General features: G+C 38.7%; 1 non-coding gene across 1 annotated transcript; it reads right to left on the bottom strand.

Annotated features, from left to right (window-relative positions):
- Nucleotides 1-17,942: 17,942 nt before the first annotated feature.
- LOC115873826 lies at nucleotides 17,943-18,049 on the bottom strand. The gene has a single exon (XR_004048611.1). It is a non-coding gene; the product is annotated as a U6 spliceosomal RNA (small nuclear RNA).
- Nucleotides 18,050-26,243: the final 8,194 nt, after the last annotated feature.

Genomic DNA, 26,243 nt, shown 5'->3' with positions numbered 1-26,243 from the left:
GTCCTTTTGAAGCCAAGATGAGAGATTGTCCTGGCAAGGATTCTCTTTGGGGTAATATTTATTTAGCTGGCTCAGACCTAAGCAGAATGACTCCCCCACCTTTTCTTTTCTTTTCAAGCTGAGCTCTCCGTGCACCATGAGAAAAATGGCTCCAATGCTCCGTGTCTGTTTTACACCCAGAGAAGCTATTAGGGGTGGCAGCCTGGTAAGAAATGCATCAGTTGAACCCACCATTTGTTTCATCTGACTGGGCATTATCTTCAATCATTCTTGTTTAACAATTTAATTCCAGGAAGTCCAGGTATATAATTCATGTAAACTCATTTACCAATAACGATCATGCTTACTTTTTGTTTTGTTTTTTTAACTTTTTGGTGGCTTTGTAAATGATACATGAATCATGCAGCCTCTTAGTCAGGAGAACAGGCAAAGATGTTAGAAAAGCAAACACAGTCATTTCTAAATCTCCCAGCAGGGGTATTTGGCTTACCATTATCTAGGACACCAGAATTGTATTTGTGATGTAATTCCCCACCATGTCACTTAAAAATTAATATGTCAGAAAATTCAGAAATTTGCATTCCTTTGTAATTTTAACACTTTTCCATTTTAGTTCAATTTTGAAATATTGCTTCTCTTTTGCTTTTTTTGGATGAATTTTTTATTGTGAATTAGGCGGGGGCATGGGCAGGACTTACATTTCTGGCTATCAACTCTGCACTCAACAGTTCAAGCCGCTCATGAACCCTCCTGCCCTGCATTCTATCCCCTCTCACTCCTCCGATCTCTCCTCTCCCTCCTACGGGCCGCCATGCTCCCTTCAGCCAACCCTCCAGTCCACTGCTTTATCTTCCCACCTCCTTCCTCTGGGGACTCCAGAGTCTGTTCCCTTTGGGGTGCGAGTTTTTGTCTTTGTGCTTCATCCTTATAGCAGGGGTCTCCTACAATATTTGACCCTTTTTGTGATTGGCTAACTTCTCTCAGTATAAGATTTTCCAGGTCCACCCACGTCACGAGATGTTTCATGTTTATTAGCAATGCACAGTATTCCATTGTGTGTATGTATCAAAGTTTCATCTGTTCTTTTAAAGTTTGACATGAGAGCTCTTTCTAACTTCTTGCTATTGGAAACAGTGCTGCCACCATATATATATGCCACAGTGTATATGGCTATTTGTGTTAGGGCTCTTACTTCTTTATGGCATATACCCAGCTGGATCGTCTAGAATTTCTATTCTCAGTTGGTTAGGGAGCACTCGTCACTTTCCACCATGGTTGTATATGTTTACAGACCCACCAGCAATGTCTGAGAGTTCTCCTCTCTCTGCACCTTCTCTAGCATTTTTTAAAAATTGAGCTGTCATTGTCAATGTAAGGAAATATCTCATCATTGTTTTGATTTGCATCTCCTGGATAGCTAATGATTGTGTACATTTTGCAGGATGTTTGTTAGCCATTTGGATGTCGTTTTTGGTGAATTGTCTTTGCCTACGTTTTAATTGGGTTGTTTGTCTTCTCTTATTGAATTACTGCAGTTCTCTGTAGATTTTGGAGATTAGTCCCTTGTCTGCTGTGAATCACTCAGATTTTTTTTCCAGCCCATGGGGTCTCATTCTCTCTCTCTCTCTCTCTCTCTCTCTCTCTCTTTCTCTCTCTCTTATTCTCTTTCTCTCTCCCTTTCAAGTGAGCGGTGCAAGTCACACTTAGCTTTATTTTATTTTTTTAATGGGGAACATTTATATTTATTTATTTAACAGTTTTATTGGCATAGGATTCACATATCATACAATATTCCAGTCATACCAACAAGAGTTGTACAGTTGTAATCACAACCAGTTTTAGAACATTTTTTTCATTCTTGTACTCTTTGTTATTAGTTCCCCATTTCCCCCAACCTCCCCTGCCAGACCTCCGAGGAACCACTAATGCAGCTACTGTCTCCATAGATTTACCTCTCCTGGATTTCATATACAATATAACATTTTTTTAAAAAAACTATATCAAAGTAAAACAGATAAAAACCTCAATTGAAAAGAAAGCAGAAAATACTGAAAACTAGAACAAATTTAAATGGATCATAAGGGAGATGAAATGATGGGGTGCTAGCTTTTAACCTAACTGCCTCTGCAATGATTCACTCTCTCAAGCACTCTGCGTGATAGTAAAGCTGTTCACATCCTTGGTCCACAGTCAGAGAGGATTCTCTCGGGGCGTCTTCCATGTGCATCCCCCCTTCACTTTTTTGGTTTTGTTTTTAAACCGAAACAGCTTGAAATGGGTCAAAAGGGAGATCAAATGATAAGATGTTACATTTCAACCTACCTATGGCCGACCATAATGAACATTGTAATGCTCTCTGTCTCATAACAGGACAATTCACATTCCCCAACTATGATCAGAGGGGATTCACCAGACACCTAATCTGTGTGTGGACCCTGCAAAAGAATTTTGGGTTTCCACTGTCATCCATTCATAGCTTTCCACAAGGTGCTCATGATTTAAACTCTGATATCACTGTCTCCTCTAGATTTGAATTATATTATTATAATCTTTGAATCACACAGGTTGGTATGCTTCTTCTATGTGGATTTAGTTGACATCTCACTTAGATGGGTGCTTGTTTAAAAACAAGTTGTTAAGGCCCCAGGTGCTATACTGTCTGATAGCCAGGCACCATCTAGTTCCTTCACCACACTTTTCTATAGCACCCATGTCTCCAGGGACCTCTTCATAAGAGCGAGCATCTAGCAGGACTATGCTTAAGAATTAGTTGTTCTTATATTGGGTTAGAATTAAGTGCAAGCCCCCAATCCATTCATGAATCTATGATTTATATCTCAGGTTCACCTTAGAGACACCACTGTCATTTTTATGTTAGAAATCATTATCAATCATCCCTCACTTGGGGGCATTACTTCCACTGCTATAAAGTCAATGCTAATTCATAGTGACCTCACAGGGTAGGTAAATCTTCCCCTGTGAGTCTCTGAGCCCACAAATCTGAGCCCAGGTGTAGAAAGCCTCATCCTTTCCTTGCAGAGCTGGCTGGTGGTTTCAAACTGCTGACCTGTGGTTAACAGCTCAACGTGGAACCACTCAATTGATGGTGCCATTAGTCTAGTCAGTATTTCAGAGTTTAAAACACGGTTGAGAAAAGAAAATTACGTGTGTACAGGCCAGCTATGAACCACAATATGTGAATTGTTGACTTGTGCAGATTGAATTCTTGAGTGACTGGACACTATTTACACAAACAGTGAGGCTTTGTGAAAGGGCAAATCTTCCAATAACATTCATTTACAGCAGCAGAACCATGTCTATTAGATTAATGCATGTCATAATGGAGCAAAGAAGACATGAAATAGTAAGTATAATAGTTCTGAGCCACTATTCATTGGGTACATTCTAGGCAAGAGATTTAAACCAAAGTTCAAAGTTGGCCATTTTTATGCCCTTGGGCTAGTAGTCATCTGTCACTTCTCACACTAAGGAGTTTCACCCTTAGTCCAATGGCATGGGCAATGGCAACAGGTGAGTTTGAGGCAAAGTCCCATTCACCTAATGGGGTTCCTATCGTGAGTCCTTCTGGTGTGGCCTATGAAGGATGTGTGCAGATCTCAGGAACAGAGTCGAAATTCCGAGTAGTCTATAGCACATAGCCTGAGTCACCAAGGGCTGCATAGAAAGTAGGTCACAAGCGTCCAATCTAGTATCCGGCATATTCTCCCCTGGGACTCCACATAAGTATTATTAAGCACGTTTTCCTGATGGAACGTTGCTCCTCCCTGTTTTCCTATCAGCAGTGATATAATTGGCTTCTCTGAGACATACATAGCGCCCTTCCCATATGTTGACTTGAATTTCCTTCTCCCTCGGATGGGATGTAGTTTTCTGATGTACATAAATGTCTTCTTTTCATCTCCTGTGTGCTTCCTTTGGTAGAATGTTTACATCCTGTAATAGGATGCAAACTGACTTTCTCAATGATGATCTTCACAGCACTCAGCGTTACATTGAAGCATTTGATCCATCTTCAGTTCATTTGTGTGCATGAGGTGAGGTATGGGTCCTGTTCCATTCTTCTGCAGATGGAGATCCAATTGTGCCCACACCATTTGTTAAAGAGACTCTTTCCCATTTAATGATTTGTTTTAGACATTTGTTGCAGATCAATAGTCTGTAGGTGGATGAATTTACTGGGAATTCTAATCTGGTCCATTGATCGAGGGGCCGATCATCGTCTCAGTACCAGGTTGTTTGACTACAGTGGATCTGGGTTAAGTTTGGAGGTTGGTTAGTGAGAAGCCGCCTATTTTGTTCTTCTTTTTGAGAAGTCCTTTGTTTATTCTGTCTTCTCCTTCTTCATATAAAGTTAGCAATTCATTTTCCATTTCTTTAAACACTGGAGTTTGAATTGTGTGATATTTATCAGTTGTTTGAGGTAGTATTGCCATTTTCACAATGTTGAACTTTCCTTTACTTGCACATGAATATTCCGCATTTATGTAGGTTTCTTGGTTTCTTATAAGAATGTTCTATAGTTTTCTCATCTTTTTCTCATCAATAGTTTTCAAAAAAAATCAAATCTTCATAATAAGCCTTTGTGATTTTCCTGTGTCACTTCAGGAAAACATTGAGATCATCCTTTTGAAATTCCAAAACACACTCACCAAAATTTTCTGAACTGACTTCTCTACTTGGGACTGAACGGTCCCAGTAGATCCCCTGTGATGCTATTGTTGGGATTGGATCTTTCTCCGAAGGTCAATGAACCAGACTAAGACAGAACTTGTCTAGAACCATCCAGTGATTGCAGACACATGTTTAAACATGGTTTGTTTGGGAAAAACCCGTGTGTGTATGAAGTGGAGTTTTATACCCATATTTCTTTGCTCACGTATGTTTTTAGAAAACTAGGTAAGAATGTGAAGAGTGAGAAGGGGTCCAAAATATCTAACTTCAAACTTGGCCCTCAATTACATTTTATGGGACAAAAATATAATTATGGAAACAACTTACTTAGGTTCTTTTTTCCTTATTTGTTTTTGTCTTGTTACTTTTTCATAGACTTACCTAATTTAACAACCTAAAACAAAGAAGCAAACTCACTGCTTTTGAAGCAATTCTGACTCAGAACCACCCGACTGGGCAAGTCGAAGTGCCCTCTGTGTGTCCCTGACGGTAACTCCTTATTAGCGTGGAAAACACCGTCTTTCTACTGCGGAGTGGCTGGTGGTTTCAAACTACTGACCTTTCGGTTAGCAAGCCAGGGTGTAACCACCATGTCCTTCTGTTCCCTAATTTAATAAAGGGGACGGCATTCCAACTTTTAAAAACCTTTGTTTTGGGTTACTGTAATTAACACCACTGAACTGCACACATCAATATTACTGACCTCAAACATTTTTGTGCTGTGTGTATTCAATTACGGCTGAAAGTATTAGACATTTTTAATGTCTAATCATCATAATAATAATGTCTAATAATAAAAATGAAGACGTCATTTTTAGCTGATATCTGGGTATCAATAACTAGCTGATCCTTCTTCAGTTTTCTGTCATGGGAGGTCTTGAGCCATCCTTTTGCATATTCTCTCCCAATTCCTTGAACTCCGCCCCCCCCCTTTTTTTTTCTTTAGTGAACTTGGAATAAGTTCAAAACTGGTTATGAATGACAAAGCCAAATGAGTTTTGATATGGATGTTACGATTGGAGGAAATATTGGAAGTGTTTTATTCAATATGATTCAGGTAAATGAATATAATTACTACTGAGGTAATAACAACTGGAATGATAAGACACGACTCTTTTATGTGTGTCATCTTAGTTCATTCTTGCTATCTAACTCATCGAGGTTTCAGGGAAAATATTATTACTATATTTTAGTGTGAGAAATACTTCGCAAACCTTTTTTATTCCTTATTTCAAGCAAATAGTTCAAGTAAGTGATGATATGAATGATGGCACTACAGGTTCATTACAAGAGAAGGGAGGCTTCTCTGATATGGATAATATGACACACATTCTCATATGAGCCTTCTCTGCTTCCCCACTTGCCTTATCATCTATTATCCTACTTCATATCCCAAAGATCTGCCTAGGAGCCAGGGCAGACAGCATATTCTCATGTTGACATGAAGGAGCCATGGTGGAGTTGTGATTACGTGTTGGGTTGTCATGCGCATGGTGGGCAGTTTGAAATCACCAGCAGTTCTGGGGAGAAAGACTGGGCTTTTTACTCCCATCAACAGCTTTAGAATGCACAGGGGTCACTGCAGGGACTCTCTCCCTGGCTGTGAGTTGGGTTAGGTATGTTGACATGAGGGATCTGAGGCCCGAGACTACTCAGTGATGGCAAGTGGCAGTAACTCAATCGAGGTCTTCCGACTTCAATAGTCAGGGTGCTTACTGGGAAGAAGAGCAGACACTCAGGGAAGCAGCCTATCTCGGGTGAGGTAGTGCCATCGAGAACATCAATATCACCAGGTGAAGCAAGATTAAGGATAAATTCATAAAGGTGTCTATAAATATTATCAAAACAAACCCAATTAATCAATGGACTCTGTGTGCGCCTCCCACATCCTGCCACTTTACTACGAAAACTAGTCCACTGAAGGGTTCATGGTTCGTAATCAGCCTCATTTTGATTCTAGAAGATATAAATAAGCATCTGTAACAGAAGTTCTCTGAGCTTCGCAGGGGAAAAGGTGCAATGTAAATACGAATATTCTTATCATCATTAACATTTATAATGCTTGTCACCTCTCTGCCTCGGAGACACATTGTGAACGCCTGAATGAGATAATGTCTGGGAAGCCGTATGAGGTCCCCAAATGAAAATTGAGATGTAAATGCAAAATGTTTTTTTATCAATAAAGTATTAGGTGCATCTGGTCTAGACAGAAGGTAGTAAAACGTGGGTAGTAAAAGACGCACATGCTGACACTTCTTTGCAAATAATGCTGGTAATTGAGCACCCCTGGTTTGGAGTTTGAATTATGAATCTTTGTTTTTCTAAGATCATATTAGCATCATGAAATATTTTAGATTTGAAATTTCTGGACAGTCTATCCACAGTAAACCAATATCTAGTAAACTCATTAAGAATAAATAACCTTACATTGCTACATCATACCTAAGCGCAAGCTAGCTTCTTTATGAAGTAAAGATTATTGCCATTTAATACAATTGTATTTCTCAATATTTTTGGCTATCTTGTACATATTTATAATTTTGTATTGGTGGGTGGTACCTTACAGTCCCTAGAAAGAGACAGCTGGGTCATTAATTTACAGATAGGGCAGATAGAATTTTGTGATTTAATAAGATTACTTTGTTCTTCATTCACCATTCCTGAGATCCCGCATCAATTTATGGATCAGCTAAAAGACATCTTCAGAAAGCACCTACAGTAGTCATAATCTGCCTACTCAAGGAAATTTGCAGTCCCCTTTGAAACCAGCATTTAGAGATGCCGCTAATAGAACCAGGCAGACTATTTTGAGCAATGTTGCTTGCAGGGTAATCCTCTGCTGCTTTGACTAGTTCCTCGGCTGTTGATGGGCATCATTAGCCAAATGACCATCTCTTCACAGGGAATCCTGGAGAGTCACATTGAAGGAGTTTAATATGCACTGCTGTGATGTTATATTAGCTGTTTTCCAATTGACAATGACGACTAACCTAAATTAATTCATTAAGTGTTCCATCTCCTGCTACAAAACAAAAAATCAACTCGAGTCTTTGTTATGATTTAAAAGATTTCTCCTTTGGGGTTCTCTTCTTGTGAGTTATATCTTTAGATATGAAAGTTTTCAGATTAACACCCGGGAGCACCCAGAGACAAAGACACGAGTGAAGCTGCTACTGCTTGTCCTGACAGCGCGTGATGCCCCAGCAACAGTGCCATCGAACGGGCTGTCTTTGCGCCGACGTGGTCATGCTGGAGGGCAACTGTAGGAAAGGAGAGAGGGATATTTGAGGATGGTGTTTCGCCCAAACAGACAATAATGGGCATCATGTTTTCCAGAAATGTTTTAATAACAGCAACAACATGAAATTGAAGGAGTGACTAAATTAGGGAGAGGCTAGAGCCCCAACTTGTGTCACTGTAGTAGACAAAAGGTATCTTTCTGATACCAAATCTGGTCCAGTAATCACTGGGGCAGGCACAACAGTACAAAACACAGAAAACCCCAGGTTTGAGTCACACTCGATTTCTTTGTCGGATCTACTTGGCCAACCCCTTGATTTCTCCGCATCTGAAAAGTCAATGGCTAAGCCAACAAATTCCCCATCTTTTTGAGACAGAAACTTGGAGAGAATACGTATAGATTAGTGTACAACATTATTAGTCACAAGCAGTTCTTTGAATTAGTTTCTTGGGTATTTGTAGATTTGCTTAATATTTTTTCTGCTTCTCTTATCCAACTCATGTATCGAATCTGGATTCATCCCCCCCCTTCCCCAGTGGAGGGATAATTGCTGTGTTTTTCGAATCTCTGAGGACACCCTTCCGCTCCGCAAAGTTGTAAGGAGATGTGACATCCAGTCTAGTTAATCGGTGTTCAGCCCAAACCCACAGTGGCAGCAAAGGAGGTGGCATTTACAATTTGCCCGTGACACTGACCAGGTTTTTAAGGAATAAGAGTGAGGGAAAATAGCATGAAATACTTAAATTTTTATGGAAAAGGTATAACTTGGTGAAAAAGCACCATCATAAATTCCCAAAAAGTGTATCTTAATGATACACTTAGAGTAAATCATTTGCCTTGAGAGACAGGAGGTCTCTGGTGACCTGCATTGCAGCCACAAGAGACTCCTAGACTAGCTACTTTCAGCTAAATGTACTCTCATATTAATATTTTAAAATGCCATAATGCCTCTCTGAAAACCTCAGAGGACAGATACATCAATTTGCGAGGTCTTCACTCCAGGAAATAGAAACAGGGATAATCTGCCATTAAAAGAAATAGTTCATTATGTCTGCTTCTTGGGAGCACATAAACTATGTCCCTCACATACTTAAGTTGCAAATCCTCACTTTAATGCGAAGGGAAACACCATGCCCCAGAGCTTTATTGTCCCACTGTTTATTAGTACAAAAAGGTTTGTTGTGGGATGAAATCTTAAGCTTGTTGCAGTAATCAATCAGCTTCAAAGAGTCTTTACCCTGAGCCAGATTCATTACAAATAAATCAATTAAACATAAACTTTCTATTTTCGGGAGGTTCACGATGCAGAAGAGAAGCAAATGTATCACAGTTAGAGAAAGGAATTTTCCTGGAGCAATGTCTCTGTGCAAAGAACCCTTTGCTTTTATTGTGCCGCGGAGCCCATGCTGCAGTTGGTGCTTTTATTTTAGTTAATTGCAGACATTCTTCTTCTTAACATATATTTTTCATCGGGGAAAAATCGTATCCATATGAAAAAAAAGATATGTGGTAAGCTAAAAATATTGCTGGAGGCAGGAAAAAGTAAACAATTGGTTTGTGTTTTCTTGTCATTACCAGTCTGAACCTCTCATGAGGCATTTGGGCAATTTTCATTCTCAAAGCTTTGTTGTCTCTTTTTTTTTTTCCAACCTCGGTGCTAAGATTGTTTACAGTGCAGGCAGCTCAATGGCAGAGTAAAAAAAAAAAGATAGAGAGCGAGAGAGAAAGAAAGAAAGGAAAAACTCAACAACACAGCACCCTCTCAATATACCTCTTTTTATTATTGAGATAAATAAGAAACTATGTATTCTAAATCAGACCCAATTTCTTTGCTTCACTGTGGAGCACAGAGATAAGAAAATACAAGAATTTCAGAGATACATTTCATTTGAATCAAACTCCCAATTGAATACTATAAAAGTACATGTTTGGTAATATCCCTTAGCTTTTTCTTGGTTTTGCCCTTATTCTATAAAAAAAACTTTTTATTTTATACATTTATGTATTTTAAAATAAATATAAAATATATTTAATTTTATTTAATAAATATATAAAATATATTTAATTGTAATTTAATAAACATATAAAATATATTTAAAATATCATTATTTTAATAAATATATAAAACATAGTTATATATTTTATATGATAAAACATCATTATATAGTAAAAATATCATATAATAATAAAACTACCTCTTTTCAGAGATACCTAAATGTGAGAACCTTTATCTGTGAGAAAGTTCAATATAGAACTTTAGAAATATAGCCAAAGTATGCCTTCTAGAAATACAGCCAAAGGCCTCATACCACAGAGGGGAAGGAAAGCTAGTCTATTCAGCTTTGGGCTGGTAACAGCAAATGGCGCCCTGTCCACACCCCCAAACCAAAGGAACAGCCTCGGTACCGTAATTAAGCTTCTTTCTTTTGCCAATCAGTGATACTACTTGCTTTGATGTTTGCTTGACTAGGGCCGCCAAAATTCAGAATTGACTCAAGGGCAGTAAGTTTGTATTTTCTCCTGTGGATGACGTAGGATACGCCTTCATCAGGTGACATGTCACAGTGAACTTCTGGAAGCTTCTCATGGACAAAGGGCAGAGAACTGACCAAACAGAACAAGAACACTTCCTGTGAAGGGGCACTGTCTGCCAGCCTTCAAGCAAGCTAACCATTCAACAGGAAGTCTGACGTTTCTAATTAGGTATTTTTCTCTTAGGTTCTCAAATGGTATTTTTGAGAGGCAGGCCAGGGAATATCACCCTCTCCCCGAAACGGTGTTGATTTGTGTCTCTGTGATAAGGTTGCAATAAATAGCGATAAAACACCTGCCCTTACAAGAAACAGAACACGCAGGAAAGCGAGAGAAAAGTGTCTCCTGAGCCACTGACAGGTTTGTCCAGTGTGATCGGAAGACCTGATGGTGCCCTGAAAAGCACGTCTCTTCTGTGTCTTCAGTCTCCACGGGACTCTCCCCCACACCCTGAATTTTGGGGACAACCCTCAATTTACTATTGACAATATCACACTGGCTGATATTTGCAGATTATGATGCATAAGATAATAATTAATTGTTTTAGTCAAACAAATCAGAACTTACGCTAATGGGTTTTTTGTTTTTGCATTTAGTACTTACAGACAGGCAGGATGTATTCTGTGAATAAGTGCTTCATCTATGAAAGCATATCTTTTATTAACATTTGATAACAAAATTGTTAATTGGGGGGATTTAGCTATTTTCAAGGAATTCTAGAATTCTTAGAATTGCCTTGGGAAGTATTTCATTTAGTATCAAAAATAAGTTGTACATTGATCAACTTTTACCCCTTGGCTCAAAAGGAACTTTGTTGAGGGGAACTATAAAAAAATATGTACTTAAGAAAAAAAACTATTTAAATTAGAACTCACACCAGAAATACTGGACAAAGTATTAAGGATGATGAAGTAATTGGGTTATTTTTATAGAGAATGAGAACATTAAAGAAGCTTTTGCTACTTCATCCTCCAACCTTAATGGAATCATTTCCTAAGACAATGTGAGACCTATGCATGAAATGAAAGCCGCTTGATGAGCGTGGAGTTGATGTCTGTTCTATTTTTATAGAACATTCTATCAGAAGTTACTACTTTCATCGTTCAGCCTTAAGGTAATTGAGCAATATAAGTAGACTGTGATATGATTAACATTCATCTCTCACACAATAGATTCCTCTATTTACAAGTACCTAAAATAACACAAGTCCTCAAAATTAAGTCTCAAATCACATTTGCTTTGCCCATCTTAACTAAATTAGTAATGCATTAATTTGGCAAAATAGGTTAAACCTAAAGCATTTTAGTTTTGACCAAACTAACAGCAGGTTCTTGACAAATGCACACTGTCATGAAAAACAAAGCAAAAGAAAGAGGCTGGCAGTGAAGACGGCCCTGATAAAGGAGGTAAAGACAAGGATGAAAGTGAAAGTTGGGTTTGGGTACCACTGGCACTGAAAATTTCTTTTAGACCGTAAATGACCAGCAAGTGAATTAACTTTTTAGGAGACGTTCTGAATCCTGAGAGTTAGGCCATGAGACACATCCCTACATGATATGACCAGAAAAGAAGATAATATTTTTAAAACAGTTTTATTGGAAGAAGAGAACATTCATCTATATATTTGTTATGATAGGAGAGTTTGCAACAAATGGTTCCAAAATTATAATTATGCAATTTACAGAGAGTTGCAGTTATTAGCATTCCAGAGTACAGTTTGTCTTAGATATTTTGAGACAAGAATTTGCCCCACTATCCATAGGCAATTTCTAGGTATTTTAATTATAATGATATAACGATCAAAGGTTTTTCAAGAAGGTTAATAAAATGTAATTTTGCTAATGTTTTATTCATACATAGATTTATTAAAGAGAAACAAAATGTAGGAGTAGAGAAGTAAATATCCTAAATTGTTCTTAAAACAAATTTTTTTCCTGTAAAAATAGAAGAGTTGACCAGAAATGCTAATCAATGAGAAGAAAGTTGGTAAAGGAAAGTTAATTAGTTGGTATGTTGTTTGGGTTGTAAAGAATCCTTTCTTTATAAACTGGTCAATTGACATACTATTTTCATTTCAACAATGTATTTCAGGGGGAGAACAGTTAATATGATTACAGGGACAAGTGTCTATGATTCAAAAGAGAATTTAAATTGTTCAGGAGGCAACAGATTTTCTCTTGGTAATCATTTTTAAAAATACAGCTTTTTTATTCAACCAGGTACAATTCTCTCATCTATTTAAAAACTCTAGATATTGTCAAAGCTATAGATTTGAGGAAAAAATAAGTTGCTCAGTCATCCAGAAAAAGTTATGCCTTCATACATCATCTTACCAAAATGATTTTTAAATAACTATTGTTCTTGAATCTTCATGAGTGTGGTGAAAATCTTGAATCTCAGAACATCATCCAAGGTTTGTTATAATTCATTTAAAAAATTCACTACTTATAAAAAACTCCCTTGCTTTTTTCCCCCCACAGTGAGCCTGGTTGAAAGTATATTCTGCCTACTTTCCCAAAGTATAATTGACTTCTTGACAGCTGATTTCAAGAAGTGGGGTGACTAGTCTTCTACCCTAACCCCAGAAACAAGGCATTAGAGGCATGTTTGGACCTGCCTAGCTATGTGGAGAAGTGCTTACTGGGCATGTTCCTCTCGGGAGACAGTTGGAACAGAGTGCCTTGAATTCTTTGCACTGTAATAGAAGGTTACTTATAGTATTAGAGAAAAACTTCTTTCCATCCTAACCTAATTAAACCTCTGAGCTCGCCACTCCAATTAAATGTTTAGACTTGGAGTGTTATTGTTAAGCTGAGGAATAAATCTCATGAGAAAGTTCGAACATCCACTTTATGAAGAAACATACACAAGATAATGAAAACTATATTCAATTAAATTGTTTCGTGGGTCATAGATATTGTTTAGCTCTCTTAGGCAATCAGGTAGAGAAAGATTTCTGAGGTGGGATGGAAAACATGGATAGGAAGTGGAAGGAGTCAAGACAATTATTTTAACTGTCTAGCAGTGAAAGGAAATAGAAAAATAAATGGGAGAGATTAGGAGAATCTCAGGATCAAGTAAACAGAAAACATGGGTTTAAAGGCAGTGGAAAAGAGAGAGAGGTTCGCTAAGAGAACAGAGTAAGAATCTTATTTCTAGGGGGCACAAGAAAGTTGAAATTTTGCAAAGGAGCAAATTTGGAGTTTGGGAAGTGGGCCTGAACCCTGAGTAAGAACAAGAGAATTCACTGTATGGTTCAGAGTTTTGAAGGAAGGTAAATGGAGCTTAACTCTTCAGAGTATAAGAGAGGTATTAATAGTGGCTGAAGAGAGCTGAGATGCTTTAGAATGTGTGTGTGTGTGTGTGTGTGTGTGTGTGTGTGTGTAACATACTAGATGATTCATAAGAACAAGAAAGAGTTACAAATATTTCAGAGAGCCACTCAGAGCCCAGGGCAAGTGAGAAAAGTTTGATTTTTATTCTGTATTGTTTGGACCCACTCTGAAATCTCTCCGATGCTCATAAATTTTATGCTTTTGACTTGGTCTGACCATGTGAGGCTCTATATGACCTATTTGCATTATGAAAGGAAGCATGTTTTAAACCGTTCCCATCCTTCCCCCACTTAGTTTGTCTCTTGCATCATATATCAAACTATTGTGGCAAATGTGCATCATATATCAAACTATTAGGTAAAAGGGGAATCCTAATTGCTTTACCTATTCCTTAAAAGATATAAAAACGTTTGTAACCTGTAGAACATATAGCTCCCACCAACATTTTCAGCCACCCAGGCTTTCGGGGAAGCTGCTATCTCAGTTGTAGTCCCACCTGACAGGGATGAGTATAACTGTGAATCGAAAGACATGTGCTCCACCCCATCAGAGTCCATTTAGGACATATATGCCCCCATATACTTGTATTGAAATTCATATTAACTTAATCCCCCACCCTTGATTTCAGCACACTCTTTGTGATTGAAAATACATAGCATCAACTAAAAATTCAAAGGAGAAAATAATCCAACCATGAAAGGATTAATTAACTTTCCTTTCCATGTAAGTTATTTTTAATAGGATCATTTAGAAAACATATGTTACCCAGAAGAGTGAAACAATTTTAGGGAGTTTCCAGCAGAATGATGATTTGTTCTGTTTAGGAGATCTGTATGGGCAATGGAGTTTTAAGAATTCCTTCTAACACATCACGTAAATGGCAATAGATTATAATAATATATAATACATTATAGCATAATATACACATCTCACCTATACATGTATAATCCCTACATGATTATGTATATTATAAATATTATCTCTGCACTAGGGCCATTATTCTTTCCTAGATACCAAAGCCGTAAAGGCTGGACTATAGTTGTATAAATATTTCTCTCTGATTGCATGATATATAAAAATAAAATGACAGTTTCAAAATACTTTACAGTGAAAACTTTTCTATTACTAGGGGAAGCTTTTCTTAACTGCTTCCTTTGAGTTTGGTTTGTGATTTACTGGGACCATTTGGAGACAGGTCATATTTTCTAGACAGACTGTAGGTATTTTAATATCTTAATCAATTTTTGCCACTTTAGATCCTCTACTGGGCTAGATTAATCTTCCCCTAGGTTTCTGACTTTCAAGGAAGATCACTTATCAAAATCATCTTTACAGGAAAAAATGAAGCTGCAATAAAAAATTTTAAATGCCCTCATTTCTCCCAAGTCATATATCACAAATATTTTAACTAGAATGAAGACTCAAAATAAATATATTCTTCATTTTTAGAAACTGTATAAAAATAAATGTGATTCGCCTTTCAATTTCACTTAATTCGATTTTTGTTTTCACTCCACTGATGTCTGTCAACTCCAAAGTAATGGGGGTATCACTCCATTTGACGTTCTAGTTTCTCTCTCCACCATGGACTTCTCTGTGTGCATTCGCCTTCAGGGTATAGGTGATCTCGGCTCCTGAAACCATTCTCCCCAAACCTGGCTCTGCAGTAAGGTATCAGCTCTCCTACAGAAAGCTCCAGAAGAAAGGAAAATAGTTGTGTTGCCCTCTGGTTTGGGGTTCAGAAACAGTAAGTTGGAGTAAGTACTTTCATGCCTTATTTCTCCAGAAGGAAAGTGGTTCTGGGAATGCTGACTCTGATCCTAAATAACTTATCGAGCCAACAGGTCACAGGATTTGGCTCTTAACATTTCTCTCATGATGTCATTTCCACTGGGGGTAGCTGTCAGTAAAGAAAGAAACCACATTCTTGATTTTGACACAATCAAAAAGGGTCTGTTGATTTCTGTGAAGACAAACATATATGAAGATGAACATGATTGTTCCTTGGGCTTTCAGGGTCATTCTCAAAGAAATGACTTAAAACACTTGAAAATGTATCCAGGAAATAAATAAAACCTGGGCCACATATAGCATGCATTTAAAATTCGGCCTGTCCTGAACTAAACTTGAGCAAATGTCTACCCTCCTCTCTGCCTCTCAAAAAACGAGCACATAAAATAGATCAGCAATATTTGCTGTGGTTTCACAATTTTTCTCTTCTGAAATAGTGTTCTGGTCAATGATTTTTAGAAAAAAGGGGTTTTAGAGATATACGCTATAGTTCTGCTCATTGCTGTAAGTCTTTGAGATCATCATTCTGAATCTGGGAGGGGCCTTAGAAATAAGTTACGGAATCTGGTGGCTAGTGAGCTCTGAATTGGGCTGCTAACTGCAAGGGCAGCAGCTTGACCTCATCAGCCACTTTGGGGGAGAAAGGTGAGGGTTTCTGCTCCGGTAGCGATTTACAGCCTGGGAAATAGTGCTAAGAGGGCAGTCCTGCTGGGTCCCACAGGGTTTCCAGGAGTCAGAAGGACTGATGGCAGTGATGGAGAAGCACAATAGCTCTGGACAAAAGGCAGAAAGGGCTTGAAGTCAAGATGTTGGAGGAATGGGTTCCTGCTGGACTTCAGCATTCACTTCAGAACTTCAGAGTCAACCTGGTAGACCTGTTTCCACATCTATAAAATAGGGAGTCTGAGCTTGAGGGCTGGGGGGTAGGTGTGAGGGTGAGGGTGAGGATGGGGGTAGGGGTGGGCAGTCTCTGCCCACATTGAGTGCACATTGGAAAGCCTTGGTCCAAAGAACTTTTGATCATCCTAAAAAGATCTGCAACAGAGAGACCCTGATGAGCGATGGAGTAAAGCTTCTTTCTTTGACTTCTGGATGTCTTTGATTTGCCACGAGGCAGGCTTTTTAAAATCCAGGCGCCTGCTACTGGATGGCACGTTTCTCTACAGTCCTTGCATTTAGATGCTCCGGTTTCTTGTGGGCAGAACTGCGAGTCCACGGCTCCTGTACTGAAGTCAGACAGAAATGGCAACATATTACCCTCGCTCAGAAGAGCAGAATTTTGATCCGGATTTCAGTGCTTCCTCCGCTTTTGTTTAATTGGGGATGCAGATTTGGAAGTCCATTGACAGGTTAAGTAGAAATCTGATGACATCGTTCAAAAGAACACCGTTAATGAACATGTTTTCCTTTTCTGCTCAGCAATTTGTATAGGCTCGCTCCGTGTTTGTCTCTTGATAACCTCATCAATCTCATCCCTGCCCCCCTGACCACAGCCCTGATTGCAGTAATTCCATTTTCGTGGGGCTTTCCGCTGCAGGACAGAGTGCTCCTCGCTTCCTGATCGTGAGCGCCTGAGCTCATCTTAGGCCGGCCTTGATTTCTTTGTAAAGGCTGCCTATGGAATTTCATATTGATTTTAAGCTGGCACCGCTTCATTTTTAACTCCTCTGTAAGCCCCGAGTCCAGTTGTATTAGCGTCTTCTCCCTGTCAGCCATTGGTTATCTGTCTTCTGTAGCTTTTGCTCTGCACTCCTTGCAAGGCTTTAGGGTGTATATGTATAAAAAAGTGTTGCCTTTGTATGCCTCATTTCATCTTGTTTGCTTCTTTTAAAAATGTCCAGAGTAGTATAGCACTTTTCTCGATGGAATGTAAGGTTCAAATGCAATTAAACATAATCTAAAAGAAAATTTATACTCAGAATAAGTACAGAGCATCCCCAAAAGGGGGTGGGGGAAGGAGAGGCTGGGCATTTATATCAAAGGACACTGGTGGGATTGGCAGCCTTGCATTGTCTCCAGAGAGGGCTTGATAGGCGCAGCTTTACCAAGTCAGAGGAAGCAGAGGCCAGCTGTTAGTTGAACAGTGAGAAATGACTACAGGTGGGACTTATTACAAGCATACCTTCTTTCCAACGTTTGTCAATTGGCTGCCCTCCAGAACGTCAAATGGAGATTATTTAGCATAAGGTCTGACCCAAGGCCGTACAGATTTCTAAGTGGCACCCAGATCAATAGCAGCTACGTTCTGGAGTGCCTCCGCATTTATGAAGCTTTTCAAAGCTGCTGCTTCATTTGATCTTCAGGAAAGCCTTAAAACACAGGCAGGGTCGCTATTAATATTCCCATTTTTAAAAAATATGGGACGCTTCACACGTTTGCATATCATCCTTGCACAGGGGCCATGCTAATCTTCTCTGTATCTTTCCAATTTTCGTGTATGTGCCGCCGAAGCAAGCCCATTGCTCCCATTTTAAAGCTAAGGGTATAGAGACCCAAAGACTATGACTGGTCAATCAGCACGTAGAAGATAGAATTGGGGCTAGGATTTCAGCTTCCTCACATCAAAGAGTGGCTCCATTTCTGGGTCCGTCTTGTGTAATGCAAACAAATATATGTATAGCTCTTGTGGATCTCTTGTATTACCCCTAGATTTACAATATTTTATTTCCTTATCTATGTACTTTCACATTTCTCTCCAGCACAGCAGAGGTTTTTTACATTTTATTTATTTTTTTACCACAAAGAAGAATGACAGAAATCAAGGTCGGCACGTTAAGCATATTATTCTTAACTGCTTACGGAATTGTCCCACTGGATTGCCCTATTGTATTTTAAGTTTTATTTTAGCTCCATTTGCTTGTCTGCAAAGTGAAGGGGCGAGGCTAGGTTCCTCTCCCTCTATGGCGCAGTGATGAGGAGAAGGGAGGTGAAGAAAACAGCGGAACTGCAAGTGAATATGATTATCGTGGAATCACAAGCACAGCACATTATGCATGTTTTAAAACTAGATGTAGTATTTATATTCAAAAATGATGCCTTATGAATTACCTTCATTCTTCAGTGTACTGTTTAATCTTACTGCAAGCATAATCCTTACACAAATCTAAATCAATGTGCTTGTCCTCCATAGAAGATACTTAAAATTTCAAAACATGTTTATGTCCCAAGACAAAAATGTTTAGTTTCATACAATTCTCTCAGTTGATAGAGGATTATATAAGCTTGACTGTAAATATCCACTAAAATGCATATTTCCCCTTAGTCACTACTGTCTAGGGGCTTAAGCATAGCTGTCATTTTTAAGTTACTGTTTCTATATTTTTTGTTTAACGCCTCATTTCTAGTTTTAAAACTAAATTATTTATTTCAACATAAAAAAACAAATTGACTTTGAAAACACTTAATTTTAAATACATTCTATATTTAGATAAGACGAATATCCATTTTGTATTTTAATAATTTCCCTAGTTGTATCAGCTAAATGGATTGGTTATGGGAGTAATCAAATAAGTATAATATCTCTCAGCTGACAGAACGAGGGGAACTTGAAATATTCTGAGGCTCAGATAAAGTTGAGCTCTGTATGATAGATTTTATACGTAAACTCCTTGGTTAAATACAAGTTTTGAAAGACTCAGGCTTCACCATCCCCAGGCTTCTCCATAGAATTTAGGGAAACCAGCACCATCACAAACAGCAGCATCAACGCCACACAACGCCCAGAGAAACAGATGTAAACAAGCGGTAAACCTCTTTGTTTCCCTTCAAAATTAATGGTGATGATGTCATTAGTAGATCCTCCCTAAGCAGCTTACAATTCACTCTTTGATCTTGTTTTTACATTTTCCTACATAAATAGGGACTTAAATGGTCAGATATTCTAGGACTTCATGTCTATTTTTAGTTCTTAATATGTCTTGTGCAGAAAGTACAAACCCAGCTTACTTGACTCCTTTTCATTTCTGTTGCCTGGTTCCATCAAAGAATTTATTTATTGCAAATGCCATTGGACAGTTAGCTCTTCACACATATACTGACTGTGTTTCTGAGTTTTTTGGACAGCGATGGCTTTTTATTCCCTTGAATTCAACCCTCACGGTAGATCTGATTAAAGCTGATGTAAAAGCAAACACATTTTCTTAGTAAAACCCAAAAGTGCACCCATGGTACTGAAAGCCACAACCTAGACAAAACTCACGTGAACTCTAACATCACAGCATTCAGTGTGCAGCTCGGGGGCATTTCGTGGCACGTTTAGTTTCATACAGGCCCAAGGAACTGGAGTCTGCATCACCCACTGCACACATGACACGTGACTTCTGATTTCAGGAGTTGGCACTGCCCCTCTGTGTGCTGAGATTTGCTCAGTCTTAATGTTGATTCATACTGAAGCTTAGAAGATATAAATGGAAATAAAAATACCACATTCAAAGAGTTTCTTGAAAGTGGAAACCACACAGCTGCATCCATGGCCATGTTATGATCAGAGTCTCAAGAAGGGGACCCCGAGTGAAGTCATTAATAGAGTAATTGCTCCAAATTTGACAGATGCATCAACTAGTGACGATAGAGCATGGCTTAATTTTTCTTGTTTTCTCACTGGTCTCCCGCGTCTCTTTTCTGTGGGGCTTGGCCCAGGACTGTGGCAAGAAAGAAAGAGAGAGAAAGGGAGAGAGTGAGTTTCAGCTCTAGTGTATGCATTCTCACTCTGATAGTTCTGATATGAAATCTTAAAGTGGACTTAAGAGCAGTCAGCTGCGTGGGAGCACATATTGATGACTTGGTTGGCAGCATTTCCCTGCTGAGTGCCAAGCTACAGATGTACTCCCAATCAATTCCCACACAGCTACTGTTCACTGAACTATTCACACAGAATCGAGTATGGCACTGGGGCTTGGAGATCCAGAAATGTCAGAACAAGGGTCCAAGCAGAGCAAACCTCTAAACCAAGCAGAGATGCGGCGGACCTACAGGGACCAAGCTGGTAAAAATAAATAAACGTGTGTGTGTGTGTGTGTGTGTGTGTTTAGAATTAATGTGACAAGAGGAATTTTTTTTACAATCTGGTGAAATTATTTTCTTTATTGAGAGCTAATATGGAGGGCATTATTCTATATAGTAGAGATTACCTACATATTGAATATAATGAAGTTGAACAAATAAACACAGTCTTTTAAGACAACAAATACTAAATAAAGCAACAAAAAAATTTGTCTACACAAAATACCTACTTTTGATAAAATATTTTTATAACAGGAGCATCTGGTTGTATAATAATTAAAGCATAAAATTGACTTTACTTATATTTTATCTGAGAAGATTAAATATTGTTTTCTGCCATCCTTTCCTTTAACATCAGAGATTACTTTATGAATATCTTCTCTGTTTATATGTTTGTGTATGAGGTTATACATATATGTGAGATGTATGCAAATATTCTAATGTAATATATGAAAAGGTTTTATACACACATAGGGACTTCAAAGCTTGTAGAAAAATTCCATTTTAATTACATTCCATTTTACCAAAATTTTTTGAAGTCTTCTCCTATGTGTGTATGTCTCTGTGTGTGTGCGCGCGCGCACACGCTGGGAGAGAGCATATATATATATATACATCTCTCTATCTCTATATATTTATAACTAAAACCAAACACACTGCCATTGAGTCAATTCTGACTCATTCCTTTAAGACATTTTCCCGTTCTTCAGCAGGTTCCATTTACCAAATCATAAATGGCTCATGGTGTTTGTATATATAAACTTTTTTGTCTATCTACAGCCTAGACATGATGAGTCATTTTATGATCTGGTAAATGTTACCTGCAGGAACACAGGAAAATATCTTAAGAGGAAATTTAAAAAAAAATTTTATATTGGATTAAAATAATTATTCATGTTTAAAATTCAAAAAGAAAAGTTTGAAATGCCTAAATTGATTTTCTTAATGGATAAAAAAATAAGTGACTCAAACTAATAATTTTAATTCGGCGTCACGTATTAAGAACAAATTTTCAATAAAAACAAAGCAACTATTTTTGGACTAATGTCACCGATTTTTAAAATCAGTGATTAAAAATACACAATTCATTTTAAAATCCTCAATATTTTCTTCATGCTCTCCTCTACCTTTTAGATTGGGAAAGGGCAACCAGATCTTTGAAGTGGGAACTTACAATGGACTGTTATTAGTTCCTGTGATAAGTACCGTGAACTCAGAAATCAGGCATCAGTGAACCAAAAATAGTGATGTTTAACTCAAACAAAAGTGTAAGTATCCATTCTACAGAAGGTTTTGCATGGGGGGAGAGACATGGATGGAATAAAAATGGCAGAGTTGAGTTTCTAAATGGAAGATGACTTGTTCACAATATCCTGCGGTCACTCCAAAATGTGTGTTGGGATAATTCTCTTTTTAAGGCAGCGCACCCCCCCAAATAAGTAGCCTGAACAAATTCAATTGCACATAATGTAGTAATCAAATACATACTTCTTTTTTTAGACAATTTCACATTTAAAATTTTTATAAATATAATTTTCTTGTTCCCTCTGAAAGTTTAAAAAACAAAAAATAAAAAACTGATTAATCCCAAATCCCAGTTTAACAATTGCTTAGTACAAAGAGCTCCAAAAAGATTATGAAAAAGTTCTGTTATCTTTCACTTCTATTTTTCCCGTGAGCTTATTTGACGCTTCCTAGTGTACACCATCCCAATTTACCCTGGGTCTTTCAAGAGCCACGTAAAGTTACTATCCCATTGCGCAGCCAAGAAACCTGTGTATCTGGCTGGGAATGATAACATTAGGATAAAATCATTCACTTCAAACACTGTTTTTGTTTTTTGAATTGTTGTGCTACATGCATAATTTGATAGACTAATTGACCAGTTGTTATTAGCAGATTCTTATCCTGTGAGATCTTTGCAATAGTACCTAAGAAACTAGGAAAAATGCTTTTTATTTTTCACAGGTGTCTTTCGCTTTTTCCAGCTTCCCTGGAATCATGCCCGCCAGTGAGGAAATCAGCAAATCTCTCTCCAGTTCAAACAAACATCTTTTCCTTCCCTTGCACGGCCTTTCTCTGCTTCATTTGGTCTTTGCTCACGAAGTACACGCGGTCCATGGGTCCACTATCGATCAGTAAGCACTCACCTAGAACCTGCTTCAAGATGCTTAGAATTGTGGAAATGACCGTTCGAACAAGGAGGGGGTCAGGCCGTGGGAAAACTGTTTTGGCATGTCGGGGGTGGGGTGGGGGGCGGGGTCACTTTCTCGCTGCTCTAGTCCTCTGTGTCCTCATTTGTGCAGTGAAGGCGTTTTCCAGATTGCTTCTGAGATTCCTCCTGGTCCTGATGAGTTCGGCTTCGATGACATCATTCTTTCTCTGGATAGGGGTTGGGAGGCCATTCAGAGAAGTACATTTTTCAGAGGAGAACATTCTGACATGCAGTTTGCTCAACTCATTCCAAAGCAGCACATTCTCGTTTGCTCCTAAACTCCTTTCTCATTTCTAAGTGTATATTTTCAAAATAATACTTCCAGAATAAATAGAAGGGGGCAATAACAGCTGTCATAAAAGCTATCCAGTAAGGTGGCAATAAAATATAAATCATGGCTCCCAAATGGGCGGCGCTGTCAGAAGGCACATTCCATTGTGTGACACTAACAACTGGCATGTTCTTTGGTGGGAAAGGCATGCACTAGCCGAGGACTGTGCAGACAGGGAGGTAAAAGGGGAGGATGATGTCAAAGACACGATCTTCATCTCACAGCTAATCCAGCTACAAAAGTTGCCACTGGAAAGAGTTGTGGCTGAGTCCAGGTGTGATCCAGCCAAAGATAGAGAGACGTAATTTCTGTCTGTCATTCTGCCTTTAATGGGATGTGAGATGTGGAAGAATGTTATCAAGCTTCATACATTGATGTATTTGAGGGTGAAATTGTGGAAATAGGACTTCCATAGACTGACACAGTGCTCGCAACAAGGTACTCGAACATAGCAGCACTTGTGAGGGTGGAGCGGAACCAGACTCTGTCTGTCTGTCCTACACAGGGTCGCTATGAGTTGGAAGAGACGCCGCCGAATCTGACAACTTCCTTTAGCTATGTGTGGTTTTATCCCTGACTAATGTTTGTGAGCATAATTAATAGGCTTAGATCTTTTTATGTGGAATAACTAGGAACAACTAATAAAAAGAACTGTATTCATTTTCCACCTCAGCTGTTCAAGAAATAAAATGAATGGTGTCATAGAGCAATTTGCTAAACTATATTTTTGTAAGTACAAATAGGAATTTTCTGCATCACATACAATTCATTCTATCGAATTAGGATGAATATTAACCAAGGAGAACACAATACAAGAGCTGTAATTTAATGATCACGCTAGACAGCCGCCTCCCACATAGCAAGAGGTTATCATAATTATTTACATTTGGGTGTAGAAAGAAGACAAAATGTGTCATCTTTTTGGTTGCTGCTTGCATTCAAAGGAGAATTGATCTTCTCCAAGGAGTGCAGTCAGAAATATGAATTAATTAAACCGATCAACTCTAAATTACAGAAAGAGAAAAGAATTTCTTTAATTCATGATAACCGGTTCTTTCTATAAAAGAAAACATAACAACACGCAAGACAGTCATGCCTTTTGGACACATCTCCACAGCCACATTCCAAAGAGACAAGTTGCCTACTATAGTAAGAACTGCAGATACGGAGGGGTCTACCGCTGACTCCTGTCCCTCTCCCATCCTCAGAGATTGCAAGCTTTTTATTAGGCGCATGTGCTGTTCCCTAGATACAGGTAATGTGTGTAGGATAAGATAAGGCTTTCTACTAATGAAAAGAGTAAGTCTCTGAAACCCACAAGTACAGTTCTACCTTGCTCTTACAGGGTCATATGCATTGGAATTGACTCCATGGCGGTGAAGTTTGGTTATTTGAGGCAAACGATGTGGGGGCACATCTAACCTCTTCCAATTTCCTAGACTGACAGCCACAGACAGTGGTCAGACATATCTGCATCCCACATTCTTCTTTGTCCTAGTCTGACCCCAACCATTCCTTCCACATTGAAGATGATGGTGTGGGCGCCACATCCCACCTCCTCCTTTGGCTCCCAAGGTAGGGATAACACAGGCTTTGGCCCTCCATCCTCCTTAACCCTTTTCTGACACCAAATGCCCCTCCCTTGGCACTCTACTGTTCCCAACTTTACTTTTATGCTGGGTTCAATAATTCATTGCAATAGCCAAAGAGAACTCCCAGATGATGCTCACAATTATGGGGTTTATTATGGAAGTTAGCTGGCTACAGTACAGGTGAGAATTGCTCCAGAGTCAGGATAGGACATGTTACAAAAGTCTTTTAGGGCTGCTAATAACAATCCAAAGGGTATGCCACTTCAGCCCCAAAGCACTCAGCTCCATCGCCCTGTGGATCAGCAAAGCCAGCTCCCAAATTAAGTGCCCAGTGAGCCTCAACACAACGCACTCAATTGCAGTTTCTTGGGTCAGTAGACCCCAGCAGTATGGGAATCATAATTAACCCACTTAACACTCACTCACAGCTAAATCGTAATCCAATCAGTATCTTCCCCTACCCTCCTACCCAGATCCATCAGTTATCTGAAGTCCATTTGGTGGGAGTCACAAAATCTAGAAGAGCCATATTAAGTAATTCACTGCACTGCATTATTATAGCAGAAAGGGAAAACCTAATGACTTTCTGAACCAAGTTAAGGTAGATACTTTTTCCTGCCTAGATACTTTTGGCAAATCAGATTTCTATTTGATTATAAACTGAACTAAAATTAATACAACATCACAATGTTTAAGGGTATACTATGATATCTCAGTGTCATCGAGTCCATTCTAACTCATGTTGACCCTATAAAACATTATAGAACTTGTCCCGGTGGGTATCTGAGACTGTAACTCTTTCTGGGAGTGAGCCGCTTTGAACTGCCAACCTTGTAGTTTAGCAGCCCAAAGCGTAGCCACTTACACCATCATAGAGAGGGGTATGTTGCCAAATCTTCTAAAGAAATAATTTTCCCAATTCTTATAACCTTTTCTAAATTGTTCAATGATAAAGCTGTTTAAGGAAAGTCTTGTTTTGTCATATACTGTCCTTCTGAAGTGGTCTTATAGATAATAGTCTTTCCATGCTCATAAATATGTCCTCATGTTAACACCCAACACAAACAAACATAAAGCCCAGAAAAAGAAATTCATCGCTATGTGGACAGAATAGAACTGTTAAGTGGAAGGTTGGCTTAGAGTTTCAAGTCTCTCTACCCCACGGTTCTTGACCTGCTTACAAGACAGATTTCAGGTGAGGGACAAAAGTCAGAGAAAATGTTTGAATAGAAAGAGTTAGTTTATTGTAGGGGATACAGTGACAGTTACACAATCTCCTGTCAACTTGCGAAGGGGTAGAGTATAGCCTGTCAACCAGGTCGCAGCTTGATGACCTCATTTGGAGGTGCTAAATGAGATAAATAGCTCACTGGAGGCCAGGTATACTCACTCCCCGTGAGACTTTCCTGCTGACAAGAAATAGGACACTAGGCTGGAGCCCTGAAACTGGAAGAACCAAGTGGAGACCCCTGCCAGCATTGAGAAGTTTCCACTGCCACTGGATCCACAAGAC

The sequence above is a fragment of the Echinops telfairi genome, unplaced genomic scaffold (genome assembly GCF_000313985.2).
Source record: "Echinops telfairi isolate 266 unplaced genomic scaffold, ASM31398v2 ScPeMD7_7469;HRSCAF=8507_1, whole genome shotgun sequence".
Taxonomy (NCBI): Eukaryota; Metazoa; Chordata; class Mammalia; order Afrosoricida; family Tenrecidae; genus Echinops; species Echinops telfairi.
Note: the sequence above shows the minus strand (reverse complement) of the source record. Positions and strands in the feature narration are given on the sequence as shown.